Here is a 25,094-nt window from a genome sequence, read left to right as displayed (position 1 = left end):
CAAAAAGGTCACATCGTTGAACATCATCTCTTCGACAATGCTGGCTGTTGAATCCCTCACAACCCCCACTAATTATATATACCAATTCCAAGTTCGCACTATAGTGAGGAAAATAGCAAATTTCCTGAACCCTACCATAATGTGATCTCAGTCATAATGGTTTGACGGCCAGCATTGTCGATGAGATGATGTTCGACAATGTGGCTGTTCAATGATGTGACACAGACCCATACACACACACACACACACATATATATATATATATATATATATATATATATGTGTGTGTGTGTGTGTGTGCGTGTGTGTGTGTGTGTGTAAACATAGGCAACATACCCTACTTAACACAAGGAAATCAAGATGCCCAGATCACCAAAATGACAAATGTATAAATGAAATAGTTCTGCTGGTACATAGCACATAGGAGGCCATAAGAAGAAACAATAATTAAACTCTACTAATGTGCTCTGCCACTATACATAAGGACATGTAAAGAATAGTTGTGTTAAATCTTAACATAATCATAGATGTCCTCCTCTTCTGTGTTGCAGTATTCTTTACATATGGTTGTATTCCGCTATCGACCCGAAGTTCGGCTTGTATGCAAAACCTTCAAGATACTGCCTGTACATGGGATGTTGCATGTAGTCTCAGGGAACGTCAGCCATAAAAGGGATGTCTGCATGTAGTATCCTCAGAATAAAGTAGCCCCATGAGGAAACTCCAAAAGGTGGCCCAAAGGACAGTCGTCCAAATTAAGAGCAAGATGGAGGGGGAAGGCGGGTGGGATAGAACACTGCAACATAGAAGAGAAGGACATCTATGGTTACAGTAAGATTTTGCACAACTATTCTATGTCCTTCTATTCAATGATGCAGTACTCTTTACAAAAAAGCTGAAAAGGAACCTAGGAAGGGGATGAAACAAAGAAATGAGGCAGAAACATTTTCCAGAAATCCATGCAGGATTGCTCTGTCAAAACCTCCTCTGGCCCTGGAAATATTATCTAGCTTGCAATGTTTTGTAAAAGTGTTAACAGATGACCAAGTGTCAGCTTCCAGAATGGACTGTGTATGCAAACCCTTGAAGAAAGCACCTGAAGATGCAACAGATCTTGTGGAATGGGCTTTAACTGAAGACTATAATGACTTCCCATGAAATTGATAAAACAGAATGGCTTTAGAAATCCATGAACAGATAGATTGCTTAGAATCAGGCAAAGCCAGAGCCCTGGGATGAAAGGACATGAAAAGTCTGTCAGATTTCCTGATAGATTTAGTTTTGTCAATATAAAATCTAAGCTGTCTATGCACATCTAGGTAATGCAAAATTTTCTCATGAGGAGATTGTGGAGATGGGAAAAAATAGGCAATTGAATAGTTTGATTTAAGGAAAGGTCACTGACCACTTTAGGCATAAAGATGGATTAGTTCTCAAAGAAACACTGTCCTTATGAAAGACTAGGAAAAGTGGTGAAGCCATTAATGCCTGGATCTCAGAAACCCTTCTGGCAGAGATAATAGCTACCAGAAGCACTGTCTTCAAAGTACAAAATTTCAGAGAAGCTGAAGCTGCTGGTTCAAAAAGGGCTTGAGTCAACTTCTCCAGGACAAAATTAAGATCTCAAGAAGGAGGAATTGGTTTTCTGGGCGGATTAATGTGAAGGACGCCTTTTAAAGTAAAGTTTGACTTCCAGCCTGGAAGCAAAGGAGGAGTTAAAGGCAGGCAAGCAGACAAAGCCAAGCAGTGGACCTTAACAGAAGAAGACCGACCACTGCTGAGCAACTCACACAGGTAAGATAACACCAAAGGAGAATCCACCAAAAAGGGGTCCTTTTTCCTTCTTTGGCACCAAACAGAAAACCCTGTCCATTTGGAAATGTTAAGATTTTCTAGTAGTGGGTTTCCTGGCCTACTTCAAAACCCTAACCACGTCCTTAGAGAAAAGATGCCTAAAATGAGTCAATTAATGATCCCCTGTCCTGAGTAAGTAGGTCCATTCAATGAGGTAACTTGTAGTGATGGCCCTTGGTTAGTTACAGAAGAAGAGGGAACCAATGCTATCTTGGCCAAAAAGTCAGTCACTAACAAGATTTTTGGTTTCTCCTGTAAAATTTTCAACAAGACTTTCTGAATCAAAGGGAGGGGGGTGAATGTATAAAGATATATCCCCTTCCATGAAAATGATAGGGCATCCACCTTCCAAGCCTGAGGGTGAGGGGGCCCTGGCACAGAAAAGAGGAAGTTGTCTGTTCTGAAGGGAGGCAAATAATTCCATCTCTGGAGTACACAACCGGTGAACTAGATCCAGGAACACATGCCTGTGAAGCATCTACTCATGGGATGGTGTCATGGTTCTCCTCAATATGTCTGCCACCAAATTCTGAGCAGAGAGAAGGTACACTACATGCAGTGAGACTTTGTACTGAATAGCCAACTCCCATGCTTTGGTTACTAGATGACAAGATAAGATTTTGTACCCTCCTACTTGTTTATGTACCAAAGGACCGTAGTATAGTCCATGAGAATCTTGAATTGTCCTGAAGAAGCAAAGGATGTAATTCCTGTAAGGCTAGAATCAAAACCTTCATTTCCCTAACATTTATGTGCTCCCTCCTCTGCAGAGGAGACCATAGTCCCCAAACCTTTGTGGAAGTGAAGATTGCTCACCATCCTAAATCTGAAGCATCTTTAAAGTTCCTGTACTGGCTGAGGAATTTTAAAAGGTAAACCAGGATTCTGATTGAGTTTCTGCATCCACCACTCTAGCTTTTTTTTCAAGCATGGTAGAAGAAGAATGACAGTCTCCAAGTAATGAGCATGCTGGGACCAAACAGTTTTCAGAAACCACTGGAACTTCCTCATGTGAAGTTTTTCAAAGGGGAACGTGGGGATTATAGAGGCCGTGAATCCAAGAAGTCTGAGGAACTCCCTGGCAGTGATGGAAGAAACGGGTAGAAGAGATGCCATTAAAAGCTATGAGAGATACATCTTTTTCTGAAGGAAGAAATACCATCATCAAATCTGTTCTGAACCTGCACCTCAGAAAAATGAGATCCTGACTGGGTGAAAGACAAGATTTTTTGAGATTTATTGTAAACTCCAAGCCTTGTAGAAAGGGAATGGCTATATCCAAGTGTTGAAGTAAAAGGTCTGGACGGCTTGCCAGAAAAAGCAGGTCATCCACTTAAGGGTAAACTTTGAGACCTTTCAGTCTTAAGAAGGCAATATCTGGGACTAGACAATTTGTGACAACCCTTGGAGCAGTAGAAAGACCAAAAGGCAAGGCAGAGAACTGAAAGTGCCAAGAACCCACCAAAAGATGTAAGAAGTTTTGAAGTGAAGGTGAACGGGGATATGCAGGTAAGCATCCTTTGGATCCAGCAAAGCTAAGAAGGCTTGAGGAGGCACAAGGGGGAGAAGAGACTGTAGGGATAGCATCCTGAAAGAAGGCACCACCAGGAAGGTATTCAACCTTGAAAGATCCAGAATGGGTCTCCAAGGACCCTCTTTTCTTGGAACAAAGAACATCCTGGAATAAAATCCCCTTCCTTGCTGATCTGAAGGGACTGGTTGAATGGTGAGTTAGCAGCTGAGGAAACAGATGTAGTTGGTCTGAGGGTGGTTGAAGCCCCTGAAAGGGGGAAAAGAGACTTGCAAGTCATGAAATAGCCATTTTGAAAAATGGACATCACCCAGGAGTCCAGGGTGATCTCCCTCAAGGATGAAAGGGAAAGAAAAAGGTGAAGAAACAGAGGGGTATAACTTGGAAGTTGGGGGTGGATGTCACAGAGAGCTTGGTCTGGACTGAAAGGGCTGCTGAGGAGATGGAGCAGAAGTAACTGTTTTAGACTGAGGAGGTCTCCTAACAGGTTTACATGGCCTAGAGAACCTGTGGGGGTTGAAGAAGAGGAAGACCTGGAAGGTTTTCTAATAAAAGGAGTTTTAGCAGGAAAGTTCCTATGAAATTTAGGAACTGGAGAAACTAACAGATGCTTTAAATCCTGGAGCTCCTTACTTTTTTCTTTGAGAGTCTTAAAGAGCTCTGCAGCAGATTTTCCAAAGACAGCAGAATTATCCAATGAAGCATCAAGCAATATTTGCCTTGATGTCATCTGTGAGAGCCTGCAGACGCAGACAAGAAAACCTCCTCAGTACAGAAGCAGAAGCTGCAGACCTGGAGGAAGCTTCTACAGCATTCATAGCTGAAATTAATGGAATGCCTAGACACCTGTGAAGATGCAGCTAAAAGATAAAGAGCCAAAGACTTGGTTTCTGAATCTGGCAGTTGAGACAGAGCCTAAGAAGGTTGGGATAGCAAAGCTAGAGAATACCTAGACATTTGAGTCTGGTAATAAATGACACTGATTACCACAATGAAGGAGAAAAAGGTGCAATTATAGCTTAGAAAACAGTTATCCACACCTCAATGGAACTCCAGAAGACTGGAAACAGTAGATGGGCTTAACACAGTTTTAATGCAGTAAGAAAGCAATGTGGAGGAAGAGTTAGATTCTATAGAAAAAGTATAAATCTGGGGACAGATAGGTTCCCTGACAAACAGATGCATAGGAAATTTTTTCTTAAGGAAAGATTTTCAAATTTTAAGAGACGCTAATAGACAATGAATCTTACACAGTAGGAAACATGGATATGATAGCCAAATAAACCATAACGTATTAACAGATTACACTTAAATCAAAACTTTTTCTGACAAATACCGAAAAACTGTTAAGAGCATGGACTGAAAATGTTGTACCTTCTAGTCCAGATTGAAAAACCAATTCCATTTCTCTCTATATATCCTCTGGATAGACGGTTTCTTAGATGAAAACAGAACATCCACCACTTTTCTTGAAAAACCTGGATCCCTTGCTTTCAACAGAAATGAAGCAGTCATACTGTTAACATCCAAGTCCAAAGGTTGAGATGTGCCTTGCCAAAAAAGTGAGAAAGTGTGTTCTTTGTTAACCAATCAGATTACAGTCATACAATCTAATGAACAGTTAGATTCTCCAGAAGAAAGTATATACTTTAAGGCCTGGAAGGTTATCAAGGTTGCTCACATAACCCAGAATGCTGATGTGCAACGATGACTCCTGTAAAGACCACATTCCTTGTACCACCCAACACTGAAGTTCCCTTCCCACGTTAGAGATGAGGCATCCATAGTGACACTGAAGCTGTAGGAGCAAGCAAGGTGCTGCCTTGAAACAGACTATCCAAATAAAGTTAAAGTAGAATGCAGCAATATGTACTAGAGGATCTGAGAGCTGTCACCACTGAGGTCAATGCATCAAACTAGAAGGTCCTTCTGGGTAGACTTAAGCATCTAACACTATGGCTCCCAAAAACTTCAGAACTAAAAGGCAAAAGTCTGCTGGTACTTGACTCTGTGTAATCAATAAGCATACAGACAGTAGGACACTATGCTTCATTATGTTTATTTACTTATGCATTATGTTCAGAGGTAAATAAATTTAATCTACTTTGTAATTTGATCACAGCTTGTATTAACAGAATGCCTTCTGTAGAACTGAGATGTGATTTCTCCAGAAAGATGGTGAACCCCATACTGGAAAACAATGACAGCAGAACATCTTTGTATTGAATAAGATTATCCTCATAGGTGGTAACAGAAGCCAGTTGTCCAGTTGGGAGGGAAACTCTGTTGTTATGCATGTGGAGTTAAGCCACTACTGTCATTCATTTAGTGACCACTGGAGAGTGAAAGAAAGACCAAATGACAGTGACTGGTTCCTGCTCTAAACAGAAGAAATACCCAGGTGGCTTAGTAAAACTATGTGCAGCTAAAGATCCTGTAAGTTAGCAGAACATATCCAGTTTCATCTTGATAGATAGGGGAGGTTGGACTGCAGCATTATCAAGGAGAAGGACCTAAGACACTACTCAAACATGGGTATCCTGGATCACGATCAAAGCTTTATCCCTCCACTCCACACAGCCAGGCCTCTTCTATGAAGTGTTTTGTTATAAAGTTTCATATTTGACCCATTACAGTATATAAAGATATTGCTCAGTGACTGGAGTACTCGATCACCATTGCCTTCAAAGAGCAAGACTCCATGAATGAAGATTCACTGGCTAGTCTCACTAATGTGTCCTGTTCCCTCATAAGGATTATAACAGACATATGCTTCCAAGTATAGCAAGCACTGTAACCATGGGATGTCAGTCACGCTGAAAACACTTTTGACAGAAAAGAATAAAGCTTACATGGAGTATAATTAAAATAATATGCAGTACTCTTTATGCCAGTAAATATGGCTTAGAAACCATATTAAAAGGCTGTAAAAAATTAAAAAGGGGGCCTAGGGAGGATTAACATCCGAAGTTTCCAGTAACATTCTGGAGCAAAATAAATGGGCTGTCTCAACCAGGTAAAGTACAGTTTTATACCTACCATAAATGTAGATGTTCGAGTGTATACCCTGCTGCAGTCATCACACTTGGGTTATCCTGCCGTCAGGCGGTCCCGCAGTCGGCCGGAATTTCAAAGTCTTGGTCTGGCGTCAGTTGCTGTTGCTTCTTCCCTGACGTCACAGCGCCAGGGGTATATCAGAGGCATCCAACGCTATTTTCTTCAGTTTTTCCTGTAATAGGTAGGCAAAAATTTTATATATATATATATATATATATATATATATATATATATATATATATATATATACACATATATACATATAGCTATATGAAAAAATAAAACAAAAGCCTTAGGCACAAGCAAATACACCACAGAGGTAGTATAGAATAGAGTGGTAGAGATAAGTTCAGCTAGTTCAGAGGGGATGGAGGGAGGGTAACCTGGACTGCAGCAGGGTATACACTCGAACATCTACATTTATGGTAGGTACAAAACTGTACTATGTTCATCGTGTTACCCTGCTGCAGTCATCACACTTGGGTAGAATCCCAAAGCTAAGGATGGGAGGTGGAGTCAAACAGGGTTAGAGGAGGCTAGAAGGCCCTGCAAAACTGCAGTGGCGAAGCCAGCTCTAGTCAGAGTAAAGTGGTAAGTGGTAATGTTTGGTGAAGGTGTGTACTGAACTCCAAGTTGCAGCTTCCAGAATATCCTTGGTTGGCACTCCCCTGAGGAAGGCTGTACATGTAGCTGCTGCCCTGGTAGAGTGGGGCCTTATGGTAGCAGGAATTGGTTTTCCATGGTGGGTGTAGCAAAAACGTATGCAATGTCCTATCCATTTGTAAATGGTCTGTTTTGAGATGGCCTTTCCTTGTGATGCTGTAGCATAGGATACAAAAAGCTGGTCAGATTTTCTGAAAACCTTAGTTTTATCCAAGTAGTAATGTAGCTGTCTGTGAATGTCCAAGGAATGCAGGAGTCTTTCTCCTTTGTTCTATGGATTTGGAAAGAAGGTGGGTAAATGGATGGTTTGATTTAGAGCCACACTGGATACCACCTTAGCCATAAAGGAGGGGTTAGTTCGTAAATAAACTCTGTCTGGATGAAAAATGAGGAAAGGCTCTACTGCCATTAGTGCCTGAAGCTCTGAAACTCTTCTAGTTGAAGTAATTGCTAGCAGCAGGGCAGTCTTCCATGATATAAACTTTAAGTCAGCTGAGAAGGCTGGCTCAAAAGGAGGTAGCGCGAGTTTTTCCAGAACAAAGTTGAGATCCCAAGTAGGGGTTGGTGCTCTCCTGGGAGGCCTAATGTTTTTGGCCCCTCTAAGAAACTGCCTTAGGAGTGGATGTGGAAATAAGGGAGGATCCGTGTTGTAGTGAGCAGAAATAGCTGGAGCGTGGATTTTAATAGATGAAAAAGAAAGCCCTTTGTGTAACATCTCAGTTAAATATTGCAGAATCTGAGGTATGTCTGGCTGAAGGGTATTTTGGCCTTTAGCCTGGTTCCAGGCGCAAAACCTTTTCCATTTGTCTGAGTAGGCTTTCCTGGTGCTGGGCCTCCTGGCCTCCAGAATAACACCCATAACAGCTTGTGAGAGAGGAGCTGGCTGGTTGCTTAGGTGATTTGCCATGCAGCCAAGTTTAAGGTTTTGAGCTGGCTGTGTAGAATCCGACTGTCTTGCTGTGTGAGCAGGTGGGTAATTTGTGGTAGAATCCATGGTGGGCCCTGGGCCATATTCCTTAATAGTGGGTACCAGTGCTGGCGTGGCCAGTCTGGGGCAATGAGTATCATTCGGGGTCTCTCCATCCTGACATTCAGTAGCACCTTTGTGAGAAGGAGTAGTGGAGGAAAGGCATATACTGTTAGCATTTTCCAACTGAATGAGAGTGCAACCACTTTCCAAGCTTGATGGTGATAAGTCCTTGTGCAAAATTTTGTTAGCTGATAGTTTTGAGGGCTGGCAAACAGGTCTATGTCTGGGAGCCCCCATTTTTGAGCTTTCATTGCGAATACTTGTGGATCCAGTTTCCACTCGTGGGGATCCATGATGTTTCTGCTTAGGTCGTCTGCCAATGTGTTCTTTTTTCCTGGCAGGAATTGAGCTTGTAATTGAACTTGGTAAGCAAGTGCTGTGTTCCACAAGGTCATTGCTTGCCTGCATAGAGGGTAGGAGTATGTGCCCCCTTCTTTATTTATGTACCACATTACTGTGGTGTTGTCTGTCCTTATGATAAGCTGTCCTGGATGTAAGAGGTCCTTGAAGGCTGTCAGAGCATTTTGTACAGCTAACATTTCTTTTTGATTGATGTGCAGATTCCTTTGATCTGCAGTCCATATGCCTTGAACGCACCGTCCTGCCATATGTGCCCCCCAGGCATAGTCTGATGCATCTGTTGTCATAGTTTGCCTGGCTGGGGGCAGGGTGAAAGGCTGACCCTTGTTGAGGTGACATGCCTGTGACCACCACAGAAACTCCTGTTGAAGGCAGGGAATGAGAGGTATCATTGTTTCCAAGCTGTGGCTGTGTTGAGTCCATACGCTTTTTAGGTACCACTGTAATTTCCTCATATGCAGTTTTGCAAATGGTATTAGTAGCATGCAAGATGCCATGAAGCCCAAGGCCTGCAGAATTTTTCTTGCAGGGAGTTGGGTCTTTGTTGCCATTGTTCTGAAGTATTGAGTTAATTGTAGTTGTTTGTCTGGTGTCAGATAAGCCATTTGGGCCGTTGTATTCAAGCTGGCACCCAGGAATGTCATATTTTGTGAGGGCACTAGTTTTGATTTCTTTTCGTTTACTGTGTACCCTAGGCAACTTAGAAGATGTTTTACAAAAGCCAGGTGTTGTAAGAGAATGTCCTTGCTTTCTGCTTGTATGAAACAGTTGTCCAGGTATGGGTATATTTGAATTCCTCTTTGTCTGCAGTATGCAATTACTGGTGCCAGGCATTTTGTGAAGACCCTGGGTGCAGTAGATAAGCCAAAGGCCAGTGCAGAGAATTGGTAAGGGGTTGAACCGGCAATGAAATGGAGGTATCTTCTGCAATTTTGTCTGATAGGGACATGCAGGTATGCCTCCTTGAGGTCCAACGTTACTAGCCAAGCTTTCTTGCCCAACATGGGAAGAAGCTGCTGTAGTGTTAGCATCTTGAATTTGGGTACTTGCAAGAAGGTGTTTAAAATTGAAAGGTCCAGAATAGGTCTCCCAGCATTGTCCTTTCTGGGGACTAGGAAGAGCCTTGAGTAAAATCCTTGGCCTTGCTCCTGTGTAGGTACCAGTTGAATGGCTCTCATGTCTATGAGAACTGTAATTTGTTTTTGTGCCTCTGCCCACTGATTTTGCGGCAGGCTTGGCATTCCTTTTATCCTTGGCAAGGTATGTAAATGGAATCTGTATCCGTGTGAGATAATGTCTAGGACCCATTTGCCCTTTGTGACGATGCGCCAGTTGTCTGCAAAAAGTGCTAATTTTCCTCCCAAGGGAGCTGCCAAGAGAGTTTTGCTTGGCAGTTTGAGGTGCAAGTCATTGTGTTTGCCTTCTAGTAGTTTGGGACCTGTCTTCTCCTCCCTTCTGTGTTGCAGTGCCCCATTGGCGAGGTTTGTAAGGAATTTGTGCTTGTCCTCTGCCCCTTGGGCGCCTGTATTTACCCCTCTGTGGTCTGTCAGAAGCTGGAAAGGACCAATTTTTTGTTGGCCAATTTCTGCTGAAGCGTGGGGCTGTACCTGTAAGAAATCTTTGACTGTCTGCATAGATTTTGCCTTATCCTCCATTTTCTTTAAAACCTCCGCTGCTTTAACCCCAAATAAGACATCCTGCTGTAAGGATGCATCCAGTAACTTTGCTTTAACATGATCAGGCAGAGTTTGTTCCTTTAACCAAGCATGCCTACGTATAACAGACCCAGTAACAGCTGCTCTAGAGGAAGCTTCGAAGGCATCAAAACCACATTGTAAAGTATGTTTGCCCACCTGTTCAGCTGCATGCAACAGATCTTGCATTTCCTTGAATTCAGACTGTTGAGGGTGCGTGCCCATCTTTTGTTTTATTTGAGACATTAGGAATTGCTGGTATTTTAGCATGTGAAATTGACAATTTAGTGCTCTCATAGCTAGAGTAGCTGAGGTGTAAACCTTCTTCCCCCACCTATCTAGTGCTCTGGAGTCCCTTTCTGAGGGTACAGGATTTTTAGCCATAGAAGCCTTAGCCCCTTTGGGACCCTGGGAGATTGTCTCTGGATCAGCAACAGGGCTTTTGTATAGGAATTTGTGTGAGTCAGGCACTCTATAGTATCTATCAGGTTTGGCTGGAGCAGGAGGCAGAGAATCTGGATTTAGACTAGATTCTAAGAAAACATCATCCACAATGTCCAAAACTGGGGGGATAGCAAGTGGTCTGTGCTGGGGGAGTAAAAGAAACTCTCGGAGCCTTTTCTTTGAGTCGGAGTAGTCCTGACCTTCCCAGTGGAAATGTTCCCTCATGGTATGTAAGGTTTCCACAAAGGAATAATCTTCAGGGGGAGAAGCTGAGGGAATGGAGTCTTCAGCATCAGAATCTTCATAAGGGGGAAAGGTGTAATCCTGTTCCTCAGAGGAGCCTGAGGAAACAGACACTTGATCAGAGGAGGCATAATCCTCCTCTTGTCTAGGCCTTTTGTTGGGGGGGAGGATTGGAAATCCCTGATCAAAGAAATCAAATCTTCAGCCATTTTAAGCATCTGTTTCTTAGGCATAGGGCCTTGACCTGGAGACTGAAGTATAGGCATTTTTGGTTTTAGAGGAGTCTTAAGCTTAGCATAAGATTTTATGGTGAGAGTAGTCGGTCTGAAGACACCTTCAGAAACCAAAGGTGTTTCTACAGCACCAGCTTCCCCTACTGCAATGTCGTCAGTAGGGCCTAAAGAAAATGGCTGAGTCGGCCTAGAACTCTCTGCTGGGGGATCCGGAGTGGTCTGGAGATCCAATGCAGCGGTGGCCAGGGGCTGCGTAGGTGCCTCACTGAAAACCGGAGAACCGGCGACCGGCCCCAGTCGAGGCCTCGGAGTCTGGCTTGGATCTAGGCTGCCTGTCTTTATCTTTGCGTTTTTTATGCACGCCGGTAGTCAGTTGCTCCGACGGCATAGTGTAATTAAATTTTCTACCGAAGTAGTGTTGTGCGAAATCAAAGCGTCGCTTTATAGTTCGCTTATTGAACCTAGCGCAAAACCGACAACCAGTGACGTCGTGGTCTGGGCCTAGGCAAGGTATACAAAAAGAATGAAAGTCCTTATGAGGTATTTGCTTCCCACAAGAAATGCAATTGTTAATTTTTTCTGACATCGGACTGAGGCAAGAAAAGGTTCCCCAACAGGGTACTTAGCTTTGAAGACTTCGGACTGAAACTCGATTCAAAAATCTCAGGTGTCGGCCGACCGGCACTTGCGAACTGCTTCTGCTTCGGACACTGCGTGGCAAGAAAGACTGGAGAAAATGGCATCGGATGCCTCTGATATACCCCTGGCGCTCTGACGTCAGGGAAGAAGCGACAGCAACCGACGCCAGACCAAGACTTTGGAATTCCGGCTGACGGCAAGATAACCCAAGTGTGATGACTGCAGCAGGGTAACACGATGAACATCTTCTCCACTAATCCTGTTTCTTCCCTGATGCCAATGTTCACGACACAGCTGGGCTATTTAGAAACTATTTTAAGAAGGTAGTGCCAAACATTGCAAGCAACTCTTCACATTTATCACCAAGTTTTCTGAACAGCTTACGAAAGTAGTACACCTGCTCACAGTGAGATATCAAATACTTAGAATAAATAGCCATAGGTTGGCTAGCTCAAATGGCCTACTCTCTAAATCCATAAGACAGACTGCATATGTAATAGTCAATTAATTATTTTGATGAATTGGAACATCTGTTCAAGTATGGTACTAGCTCTGTGGAAACTTGCACAAATCTTTATTATTCTCAAAACAGGTACAGCTGTAAAACTGCAGACCTACAGACATTCCAACTCCTGCAGACCTACAGACATTCAAACTCCTGCAGACCTACACACATTCTAAACTCTACTCCCAAGGTCTTTGGCTGTTCAACAACCAATGACACCAATAATAACTTATGCCATGCTCAGTCAGTACGGCTTCAGAAAAGGCCTCAATACATCACTCCTAATAACTTATGGCTATGTCAGGGGGACACTTAAGGAGGGGCAAGTAGTAGTAGGGCTGTTCTTAGGCTTATTTAAAACTTTCAACATTATCAGCCACTCCTAAAGTATTTATATGCTGCCCAATTCTACATGAAACAACTATCTACCTCTCAAATGCCCAGATTTTTGCAGACCGTTCAGATTTTTGACAGTTTTTTGGTCTAGCTCTTGCAAATCTTTTGTTTTTTTGGCAAATCACAGAAGATTGAAGTCACTAAATAATGACATACATTTGCGATTCAGATTTCGTATTCTTGAGAAAATGCATGTTAAGACAAATTCTGTTATTCAAGCAAATAAGTTTATATGAGCAATATTTATTCTCTTTCCCTATTTTTGGGCATTTGCACCCCTTTTATTTCAGCCCACATTTCTTGTGCCAAGAAGTTGAGAGGTTTTCAACTATCAGCTGGATCATACGCTATCTAACCAAACAATTTCTAAAGTTAAACTCAGATAGGAGTTCTCTTCAGAATCCAAAATCAGCTAAGGAGTCCCCAAGGAAGAGCCATTCGGCCTTTTCTGTATTCCCTTTATGTAAATCCTTTACTCCATAGCTGCAGTAACCTCAATGACATATACAATAAGATATGTTAACCTACAGAAGCCTGCAAGGAGGGTTCACAGTTCCTAAAAATTGGCTCAGTGACTGCTATATATTCCTGAATGCAGACGGACAAAAATGCAACGCAGTCCTATTCTGCGCCAACCACTACCAGAACAGACACAGCACCTTCTTTATTAGTTAAAACAGCCAATGGCAAGGTCATTCCTCACGCATTAAAAGTTAAGTACTTCAGAGTGACATGAGACCAAGATTTGTACTCTGATGACCCAGTAGCTCAGTGTGATAAGAAATGTATATGTTGTTCATTTTTATAAGCTCCATGGTGCAGGCGGTAAATACGTAGCACTATGGTGCATATATCTAGATGAACAAATATCCTTCAAAGAGTTTTTTCACTCCCTTCTCTAAATTTAAACTCAGCATTTCATTCATTCACCAGGCTTCTATTTTTGCTAGTATCGTCTTAACAAATATTTCCTGCAGACATTTGTCTAAAGCAGAAAAAAATACAGTATAAAATAGCTAGATTCATATTCAGCTCCATGCCAACAGCACATCGCTTAGACCAGACTACAATTTTAAAGTGGCCAGCATTCAACTTTAAACTGAACTCCTTCATAATTAACTCGGGCATTGAGATGGCTGCACCCAGAAAACCACAAATTTTACAAGGAACAGACCAAAAATATGAGGTAAAAATCCAGACATTCTACTAAAATCTGGACAGCTGAGGGGTAAACCGGATGTCACAACTGTATTGGGGGCTTCAGTTTCAGTCCCTCATTCATGCTGCTGTACCACAATCAAGATTCCGGACTTCACCTTTCCTGATTTCACTGCTTTTCCTCACACTCCTGCCTTCAGTCTTTGGCTTCTTTTTCTCTGCATAGGGACAGTGTGTGTGGGCATCTTTATGATCTTCACCTTGCATTGCCATTCATCTTGCCTGGTGCACGTCGGTATGCTTCTACCCATTAAAAGGATGAATTATCAATTATTAATATTTTACATATCCATCTCGTTTGTTCTCTCAGACAAATATGACTTGTCTTCATTCACTTCTCCTATATATCTTTTGATTCTGCTACACAAATGTAATATTTTATGACCTAATTTTTTTCACTGATGTTTTGTTTGTCATACAATGACTTATATTTGTTGAGCCTCTGATTTTAACTATTCATTGCGCCTGCTCCTTGTTGCAGATGTTTTAATGTTTACCTTGTTGTTTTAAATACAAGCAGTTTTAAAAACATACCTATACACAGTAAACTAAAACTACAGATAAAATTGAACTAACATGGACAGAATAAATGTTTTTAACTAAAACATATCTGTATTTTCCAGGTCTATCATTGTTCTTTCCTATACAGCCATTCTGCACTGACCAATCCAACCAATTCCTTTTATGTCTGCACTTAGCAAAAACTTAAATTTCCTTTTCTTCCAATTTTCCTGGTGAGGGTCATTCCTGCAACAGACTGAAAAGGACAGACTGTGTTCCCTTTCCCCAGCCACAGATTAATTCCAGCTCATTTTATGGATCCTGAAACATTCCTTGAGCAACTGAGAGATACAACTGCTCTAGCATGATTTGGTTCAGCCTCAAGATTCTCCTTCCAGCTGGCCATGCTGGGAAAAGGTCTAACAGAAGCTGGCCAAAGAACGCTTTGCAAGATGCTCATACCAATTCATGTGGTGCCAATACGGTGAAGCCGCAGCTTTATTTCGGGCCCTTTCCTGCAGTGCTGAGCTCCTTGCCCTTTCATGGAATGCCAGCCCAGCAACTCTGTAGAGGACAACGTGGCAACAAACGAACTTGCTATAAAATCAAAGAACACCGGAACAGACTGTAGGACTGTACCAAAAAACTTTAATGTAATGTTAAGCGCTTTTCGTTTGTTCAAATGACAGACTTCTTCAGACATAGAAAAAATCACTTGGCACAGTCTTTAAATAAAGTAACTGTTAATTAATCAATAATTGAAGCAACTCATTTAAAGGTATAACCACATTACCTACAAGCACCTCTCATACAGCTAAACATTGTACTAAACAAATTAAGTAAATAATAACAATAGTTATAAATGATGTTATATTTTAAAATACATATTATAAATATTTAAACAAACTATAAAATATAAAAAAACAGTAAAATACATCATCTTAACAAGCTTTTGATTTTAAGGATGCTACTAATTGAGCAACCCTCATTCAAGCCAGGTGCGCTGTACGCGTTCAGCCTGATCTGCCAACAAAGCTCTAATTCTTCTAATCTAAATAAGTCAGGACCACCCCGAGGGTTAGAAGAAATCTGATCAATGACTATAAATTTAAAAGTGTGGTTAGGGTATTGTAGGTTATGTTTTGCCAATGCATTTTCAAATTTCTGCTTTCTTATAGCATAAATATGCTCATACATATGGTCACGTAGCCTTCTCTCAGTTTTTCCAACATAGAAGGCCGGACATGACTGACACTGAGCTAAATACACTACCATTTTTGAGTTACAGTTTACTCTCAATTTCAAATTGTATTGTTGATTGTGAATTGTGAATCTATTAGATTCAGTAATATAAGAACAGTAGTTGCAAGCCTGGCATTTATACATACCCACTGTCCTTATATTTGAGTTTACACACAGTGTTCATAGTAGGCCTTAAGGTTTTTACCCCTTTTATAAACAACCACTGGCCGATCACCTACACTTTGATATACGCTGTTGTCATTCTTAAAAATCGCCCAGGTTTTGATCAAGATCTGAAAACAGTCTTTACTGTTAAGATTGTAAGGTGTTACAAAAGTGGCCCCCAGTGTATTTGTTGTTGGAAAATCAACAGGAACTACCGGTGCTGATGCACTGGCATTAATTGTTTCAACACATGAATTAAAACCATTGGTCAATAGTGGGTTGTAAAAGTGTCTCTGACGTTTACTTACAACCTCTTAGTTCAGGGTACCCGCGGTGAACAAACATTCCTTTCAAATGCTGACATTCATCGAGGAAGTCTTTATTCAAGGTAACAATACGGGCTGCCCTGACTAGTTGGCCCTTTACAATAGCCCGTTTTTGATGTAGTGGGTGGCAGCTAGAAAAGTGTAAAAATGAGTTGGAGTATGTACTCTTTCTGAAAATGGTAGCTTTTAATTTTTGTGTCGGATAATCTTTAGACAAAAGTATGTCAAGGTAAGCAATGGACTCCGTATTAAATGTATAAGTAAACTTCAAAAAGTGAGTAGTCCTGTTAAAATACTCAACCACTGACTCACTAACAGTACTGTCACCGTTCAATACAATAAAGATGTCGTCCAGGTAGCGGGTATAGAATATTAACTTGTCCTTGAGTTCACAATTCTCAAGTACAAAAAGGTGTTCCCAGTGGGCCATAACCATATTGGCTACACTGGCACCACAGGGGGAGCCCATAGCTACACCTACTTTCTGGAGGTAAAAGTTAACCTCAAACAAGAAATAGTTATTATCTAGAATGATATCCAACAATTCCTGAACTAACTCTAACTCATTACAAGCGCTGCCTTGGAGTCTTAGCATTTCAACTACCCACTCGAGGGCAATTTCATGTGGGATACATGTATAGAGGTCCTTAACATCGATAGTTAGAAAATTGTAACTCAAACTGACCTCTAAATTGTTGATTCTATCCAAAAACTTCCAAGAATCCTTGCAAATCTGGTCTAAACTAACCAAATATTTCTGGAGAATGGAATCCACAACTTTGGCACAAGGATAGGTGGGAGATCCTCTCCCGTCCACAAGGGGGCGCATAGGAGGATTAGTTACGTCCTTGTGTAATTTAGGTATACCAAATAAACAAGGACATTTTGGGTATGATATTGACATAAAATTATAAATGTTCTGGGTAATTCAACCTTCAATAAACATGTCTTCAATGGAGTTTTTAATGGTGTGGTAGGCTTTATTAATTTCAGATCTTGAGCTGACAGCATAAGGGGAATTCAGTAATTGAAGCATCCTTACACTGTAATCAGCATTGTCAAAAACAACTACTCCACCACCCTTATCTGGTTTGCAAAACCTAATATCATTGAGTTTTATGAAATCAAGACCTTCCTTTTCCACTCTCAAGTGGTTACCATACAACCCACCATACGTCCCTGACTGGAATCTTTTACGTATATCCAGTTCACAAATTAGTTCAAAAATTTGTAACAAGGGGTGGAGTGGAGGGTTAAAGACACTGGGAATCCTAAAACTATTAATATCAGACATGGTCGTATTACCCATCATTAAATTAAGATTAAGTTTCCTGATATACAACTTCAAGTCAATAATAGTTTTAACCAGGTCGGGCTTCTGAGGTGGAACATACGTGTGTGGCCTTTAGATAATAACTCTACCAAATCTGGTGAGATGCCAACAGAAGAAAAGTTGTATACTCTAAAGTCGCCACTTGTATTGTTAAGGATAGTCAAGTTACTCATTGGTGTAACACAAGTGTCAATATTTAAAGAGTTATCAACTTCACACAAATTGGTCACAGAAAGCAAGTTAGTACAAACAGGTAAAGAAACAGGTAGAACAGCTTCAGGTAACCCAGAATGATCAATTAAATTTCCAGGGTAACAAACATTAAAACTTGAATCACAAGTTATCTGTGCTTCTGTTTCTTTTTCTGATTCGAGTGCCCTGTCTGTTGTTTTTGTCTCGCTCCTAAAAAATTAGGGTCGTGAGATCTCAAGTTATATTGTCCAAGCCTGTTGCCGTGTTGTGGCATCTCACCCGTACTGGGTACAGTTAGAGTTGTATCTACAGAGGTGGTAACAGTAGGAGTTGGATTATCCATAACTTGGTCATTCACTTTATCCAAAAACTTAGTTCTCTTATTTGAGGAAGAACGATCCAAAGGGGTAGAGCAATGCCACACCTGTGCAGAAGATGGACGTGGGTATGCTGTTTCATCATTGTATGCCTTAGTGTCCCTATCCAGCTTCTTAACTTTGTTGTACCTAAGCTTGTTTAAGTACTGGTCAATACTGGAAAAAATCCTATTGTATTCAAATTTATAACTAAAAATTCAACATCAAGTCTAATCTTTTCATCCAAGTCACATACTTGCTTACTCAACATATCCACCAGCAAGGAATAATGCTTGATCATTAAATCAAGAAGTTCCAAACCTTGCCGGTCAAATAAGGCAAGCAAGTCCCTGTGGAAAAGTGAATTAACTTCCAAACCAGTGGGGTACTGGAAGTGTCTTTAAAGACTGTGCCAAGTGATTTTTTTCTGTGTCTGAAGAAGTTTGTCATTTGAACAAATGAAAAACGCTTAACATTACATTAAAGTTTTTTGGTACCATCCTGCAGTCTGTTCTGGTGTTCTTTGATTTTATAGCAACTCTGTAGAGGAGTTTAATTTCTACCACTTGCATCTGCTAATCTGCAATATCATCCTTTGGAACTCTACTAAAAGCTTGTCACCACATATGAGGAAGATGAAGAGAATGCCTGGTAACCACAATCCCCACGTCATCTGCTCCCACTTCAACTGAAACACTGAGGCAAATGCTCCAATGCACATCAGTCTCATGCACCTAATTGCCATCACACAGGGACAACCTAGCCATTCATCCATTCACAACCTCTTTTTCACACCCCCACTCATGGGGTCGAGGTGTCACCTCAATAGTGATAATCATTTACAACGAAAGTTCACACCGCTGGGTGGCCAGCCCTGCTGTGGCTGTCCCTCCATACCACACACTCACATCTATGGCCAAATAGAGTTTGTCTGATCCACCTACTGCATGTCTTTGGAATGTGGGAGGAAACAAGATGAAACAAAGAGAGAACATGCCTACTCCACAGAGAAGGCACTCCATCAGAGATCAGAACTGGGAATCTCTTGCTGTGAGGTGGCAGCGCTATCTACACAGAGAGGACATGCATACTCCACAGAGAAGGCACTCCAGCAGAGATCAGAACTGGGAATCTCTTGCTGTGAGGTGACAGCGCTATCTACACAGAGAGGACATGCATACTCCACAGAGAAGGCACTCCAGCAGAGAACAGAACTGGGGAATCTCTTGCTGTGAGGTGGCAGCGCTATCTACACTGAGAGGACATGCCTACTCCACAGAGAAAGCACTCCAGCAGAGATCAGAACTGGGGAATATCTTGCTGTGAGGTGGCAGCGCCCATCTACACAGAGAGGACATGCATACTCCACAGAGAAGGCACTCCAGCAGAGATCAGAACTGGGGAATCTCTTGCTGTGAAGTGGCAGCGCTATCTACACAAAGAGGACATGCATACTCCACAGAGAAGGCACGCCAGCAGAGAACAGAACTGGGGAATCTCTTGCTGTGAGGTGGCAACGCTATCTACACTGAGAGGACATGCCTACTCCACAGAGAAGGCACTCCAGCAGAGATCAAAACTGGGGAATCTCTTGCTGTGAAGTGGCAGCGCTATCTACACAGAGAGGACATGCATACACCACAGAGAAGGTACTCCAGCAGAGAACAGAACTGGGAATCTTTTGCTGTGAGGTGGCAGCACTATCTACACAGAGAGCATATGCATACTCCACAGAGAAGGCACTCCAGCAGAGATCAGAACTGGGGAATCTCTTGCTGTGAGGTGGCAGCGCTATCTACACAGAGAGGACATGCATACTCCACAGAGAAGGCACTCCAGCAGAGAACAGAAAGTACAGTTTTGTACCTACCATAAATGTAGATGTTCGAGTGCGCATACAGCTGCAGTCATCACACTTGGGGTTATCTGCCGTCAGGTGGGTCCTCGGTCGGCTGAATTCCAAAGTCTAGGTCCGGCGTCGGTTGTCGTCGCTTCTTCCCTGACGTCAGTGCGGCAGGGGTATAAAAGAGGCAGCCGACACCATTTTCTTCAGTCTTTCTTGCCGCGCGGTGCCCGAAGCAGAAGCATTTCGCAAGTGCCGGTCAGCCAGCTCCTGAGATTTACGTAAGTATTTCAGCCAAAGTCTTCTTTAAAGCTAAGTACCCCGTTGGGGAAACTTTTCTTGCCTCAGACCGATGTCAGACAAAGTTAATAATTGCATTTCTTGTGGGTAGCAAATACTGCATAAGGATTTTCACTCTTACTGGATACCTTGCTTAGGGCCAGAACACGACGTCTCGGCCTGCCATTTTTGTGCTAGGTTTAACAAGCGCACTATTAAGCGCTGGGCGGAGTTCGTCCTTCACTATTTTGGCAAAACATTTAATTATATTATGTCGTCGGATATGCGGACGCCAGTTTTAGGCAAAAAACGCAAGGATAAGGACAGACGTCCGAGGCCTGCACCGAGTACTGAGACCACGCTAAGGCCGACTACCGGTTCTCCAGTTCTCAGCGAGGCGCCTACGCAGCCCCTGACTACTGATGAAACTTTTTTACCGGTGACTTCAGTACGGGGAATCTCTTGCTGTGAAGTGGCAGCACTATATACACAGAGAGGACATGCATACTCCTCAGAGAAGGCACTCCAGCAGAGATCAGAACTGGGGAATCTCTTGCTGTGAGGTGGCAGCGCTATCTGCTGCACCACTGTGCTGCTCAGAGACAGCACCCCATGATGATAAACTCTTGCACTAAGACTAGTTTTCTCCCCCATTTAATGGCAGCAATTCACATTTTACTGAAAAAGTGCCATAGATGGGCTCAGATCTGCAGCTGCTGATTGTGATCCCAGCTGCTCTGCACACAGCAGTGAATCAAACTCAAGTGTATGTTGGATGTTATAGCCTGGTGCAACCTTAGACACACAATCAACAGCAAACAGCAAGCATGTCATCGCCAGGTCCTCAAACTGGAAGCTCCCAGTTTCAGCAGCATCTTGATAGTCTGTTCAAAAAAATCAGAGCCAGAAGACATGACAGGGATACACCCCTGACAAAAGCCAATACCCAGCATTACTCAATAAGCCAAGTGTAGACACAGTCCACAATGTTTTCATATATGGACCGGACAGTATGCTGCTGTATAATGTCAAGGCCCTATATGAAAACAGTATGATGCAGCAGTCTCAGTACCTATACTCCTGCAGGGCTACAAATAGTGCATCTTCAGCACATGGTTATAAATGTTCTACAAGCCAACAAATTAAGTGCACAACGGATATCAATACTTCCATGACTTATCTCATTGTGCAAAAGGCAAGACAGCATGCCCACATTCCCAGATAGTACCTGCATGTTCCTTCTGCCCCAGAAGCTTAGTTACAGGCAGAAGTCATCTCTACATCATCCTGCCATAGGCTTTTCAAGGAAAATGAGCTGCAACACATCTGGTCATATGTGTCAAAACAGGGACAACCACCCCAGGTCACCTCACCAGACATATTGATCCCATCTTTCATATGGCACTGAAGAAGGATCTTAGCCACACTAATTTAAAAGGGCTCAGATCTTGTAAAAAACAAATAATAATGAGTAGCCATTTGGCTCAAGACCCAATTATTTTCAAATTCTTACTATCTCCATCACTGCTCTACTTGAATAAAGTGATACTTAGAAGTCAATCATCATGAACAAAAAAAAAAACACGCCACTACTCCCCTAATAGCACATCTTCAATTTCTCAGCTTAGCTTCTACACATCAATGTGTTCCATTTGACAGGGATGAAGGCATCCATGGGGAAAGCAACGGAAACACTGAGGCACTGGTTATGTTGGGGAAAGCAATGGAAACACTGAAGCACTGGTTATGTTGGGGAAAGCAATGGAAACACTGAAGCACCAGTTATGTTGGAGAAAGCAACGGAAACACTGAAGCACTGGTTATGTCGGGGAAAGCAATGGAAACAGTGAAGAGCTGGTTATGTTGGGGAAAGCAACAGAAACACTGAAGCACTGGTTATGTTGGGGAAAGCAATGGAAACACTGAAGCACTGGTTATGTTGGGGAAAGCAATGGAAACACTGAAGCACTGGTTATGTTGGGGAAAGCAATGGAAACGCTGAAGCACTGGTTATATTGGGGAAAGCAATGGAAACACTGAAGCACTGGTTATGTTGGGTAAGCAATGGAAACACTGAAGCACTGGTTATGTTGGGGAAAGCAATGGAAACACTGAAGCACTGGTTATGTTGGTGAAAGCAATGGAAACACTGAAGAGCTGGTTATGTTGAGGAAAGCAACGCAAATACTGAAGCACTGGTTATGTTGGGGAAAGCAACACAAATACTGAAGCACTGGTTATGTTGGGGAAAGCAATGGAAACATTGAAGCACTGGTTATGTTGGGGAAAGCAATGGAAACATTGAAGCACTGGTTATGTTGGGGAAAGCAATGGAAACATTGAAGCACTGGTTATGTTGGGGAAAGCAATGGAAACACTGAAGCACTGGTTATGTTGGGGAAAGCAATGGAAACACTGAAGCACTGGTTATGTTGGGGAAAGCAATGGAAACACTGAAGAGCTGGTTATTGTTGGGGAAAGCAATGGAAACACTGAAGAGCTGGTTATGTTGGGGAAAGCAACGCAAATACTGAAGCACTGGTTATGTTGGGGAAAGCAATGGAAACACTGAAGCACTGGTTATTGTTGGGGAAAGCAATGGAAACACTGAAGCACCAGTTATGTTGGAGAAAGCAACGGAAACACTGAAGCACTGGTTATGTTGGGGAAAGCAATGGAAACACTGAAGCACTGGTTATTGTTGGGGAAAGCAATGGAAACACTGAAGCACTGGTTATTGTTGGGGAAAGCAATGGAAACACTGAAGCACCAGTTATGTTGGAGAAAGCAACGGAAACACTGAAGCACTGGTTATGTTGGGGAAAGCAATGGAAACACTGAAGCACTGGTTATTGTTGGGGAAAGCAATGGAAACACTGAAGAGCTGGTTATGTTGAGGAAAGCAACGCAAATACTGAAGCACTGGTTATGTTGGGAAAGCAATGGAAACACTGAAGAGCTGGTTATTTTTTTTCTAGATGCTGTTTCCTCTTGTTGCTGTTCACCATTAAGCCACTCCAAATATCACTCAACCCATTTTTTCCATGGGGGGGGGGGGTATTTTTCTTGCAGATCTCATAGGCTGAAAGTCATCCAGGCACACATCACAGAGCTTGGTATTCTCACTGGCATCCCAGCAATAACAGCCAGTTTTTGATGAATGGGCATACACCTTCCTCTGGGCAGTCATGTTGTCACCTACATCACCAAGAAGACCACTTATGCCTAATTAACAGCTCACATCATGTTTCCACATGCATGGCTATCCACAGTTATCACCTCCAGCTTGGACAGCCTCTCTTATATTGTCCCCACAAGGCCCCAGCATGTTACCACTTCTCTCCTCCATCAAAGCTCTTCTCCGGGGCTGTTGACTGAGACCATCTGTGACCCACCCCCCTCACCCCAGGACAGGCAAGTCCATATGCATTTACTATGCCATCAAGCTGCTCATTTAAACCAGGTCACCTGGGATGCGGTCATGTCTTTATCCTTTTACTACACTGGCATGTCTAACACTAAATTACAGTAATGTCATGGAACTCAATTTTCACAGTTTTTCACCGCTTACATTATTATGCTATCTGTAACACAGTGCCTGCACCAGAAAAATACAGAGGGGTCTTTCACTACAATGGGAGTTAACTTTTATAGAGTGCAGGTATGTGAGTGGAAAGTATAGGATTTTTCCCCAAGCAGGTATGGAAGACTTCAATGAAAACAGAGAGGGGATAGCTGAAGGGAAAATTACAAAATGGCAGTTTCCTGATGGACAGTGTTAGTAATTTCCGCATAAAGGAATGGAACTCTGGTAAGTAGAAGGCACTTCTACCAGAATTACCCGCGGGACTGCTACCCTGAAAGTGAGAAGCTGTTTTTTCTGTGTAAGGAAGGTAGATTGCCTTTGTGATCACTTCTGCTAAAACCGCCAGGGGCCTAATGAAGTATAGTTTCTGCAAGTATTACACTGTTTGTTTGGAAAAGCAATATGGGTGTGTCAGAAAGCGTAAAAAGTAAAAAATGCACCAAGATAACACACAGCAAACGTTTAATCACAGCAAAGTACAAAGTGGTAAGCGCTTTCACAACCAAAGTTGCTTCATCAGACACCACAGTAAAAAATACACAGGTTTAAATAGAGATTCTAAAATGCCAATTAATCAATAAAAATCACACAATGATTAAGTAGCAGTGAAAAACAATTAAGCCTCATGCTCAAACTAAAAAAAGCATTGCTTAAAAACATTGTACAAGAAGGAATCAAATACTATACATGAGAAAGCACTTAAAAAACGTATAAAATCATTATAAAACATGGGAAAATACTAGGCAGGAAAAAGTTAAATAGAATACTTGGAAACTAATAGTTAAATACATTAGACTAATTTTGAAAGAACTTAGCTAATCTTAATGCTTGAGATGTCTAGCCTTTAAAAAGGGACCAAGGAAGTAGTAGCATTCAAACCAGGATACTTTTCAGCATTAAGTTTCAAAATCCACTTCTGTTCATGTCCCTCTGTGATATTCTCAATGTCACCACCTCTGGGGTTTCTATGAATATGTTGTAGAACAAAGAACTTAAAGGAATGAGAACGGCCACTGGACATAACATGATTGGCTAGAGCATTTGATGGTTTATTATTACTAATATCTCTTAGGTGGTCTAGAATACGATCTTTAAGCATTCTATTTGTTTTTCCTACATAAAAAGCAGGACATTGTACACAAACAATAATAGACCACATCTGTAGATCTGAAATCAGTGTATTGATTAGTGTACAAAGAAAATTTCCTAGTAGGATGTACATATTTATTTTTGCTATATATAAATTGACAAGCACTGCAATTCCTGCATGGAAAAGTACCATGCCGACTGGATCTAATAATAGTTCTAGATAATTCACCATGGCATAGATGTTGTTTAAGGGATTTATTATTTCTAAAACTAAAAATAGGAGAATGTCCGACCTTGTCTACCAGTCCAGGCACT

The 25,094-nt window shown here is 42.0% G+C and overlaps 1 protein-coding gene across 1 annotated transcript in view; it reads right to left on the bottom strand.

The window, feature by feature from the left end:
* SNX29 (sorting nexin 29) overlaps positions 1–25,094 on the bottom strand; it is a 3,382,132-nt gene that overhangs the window by 2,120,909 nt on the left and 1,236,129 nt on the right. The window lies entirely within an intron of this gene.

This window comes from Protopterus annectens, chromosome 12.part0, assembly GCF_019279795.1.
Source record: "Protopterus annectens isolate FY-2018-M chromosome 12.part0, PAN1.0, whole genome shotgun sequence".
NCBI classification, from domain to species: domain Eukaryota; kingdom Metazoa; phylum Chordata; order Ceratodontiformes; family Protopteridae; genus Protopterus; species Protopterus annectens.
The sequence above is the reverse complement of the archived record's forward strand: the minus strand, read 5'-3'. Positions and strand labels throughout refer to the sequence as shown.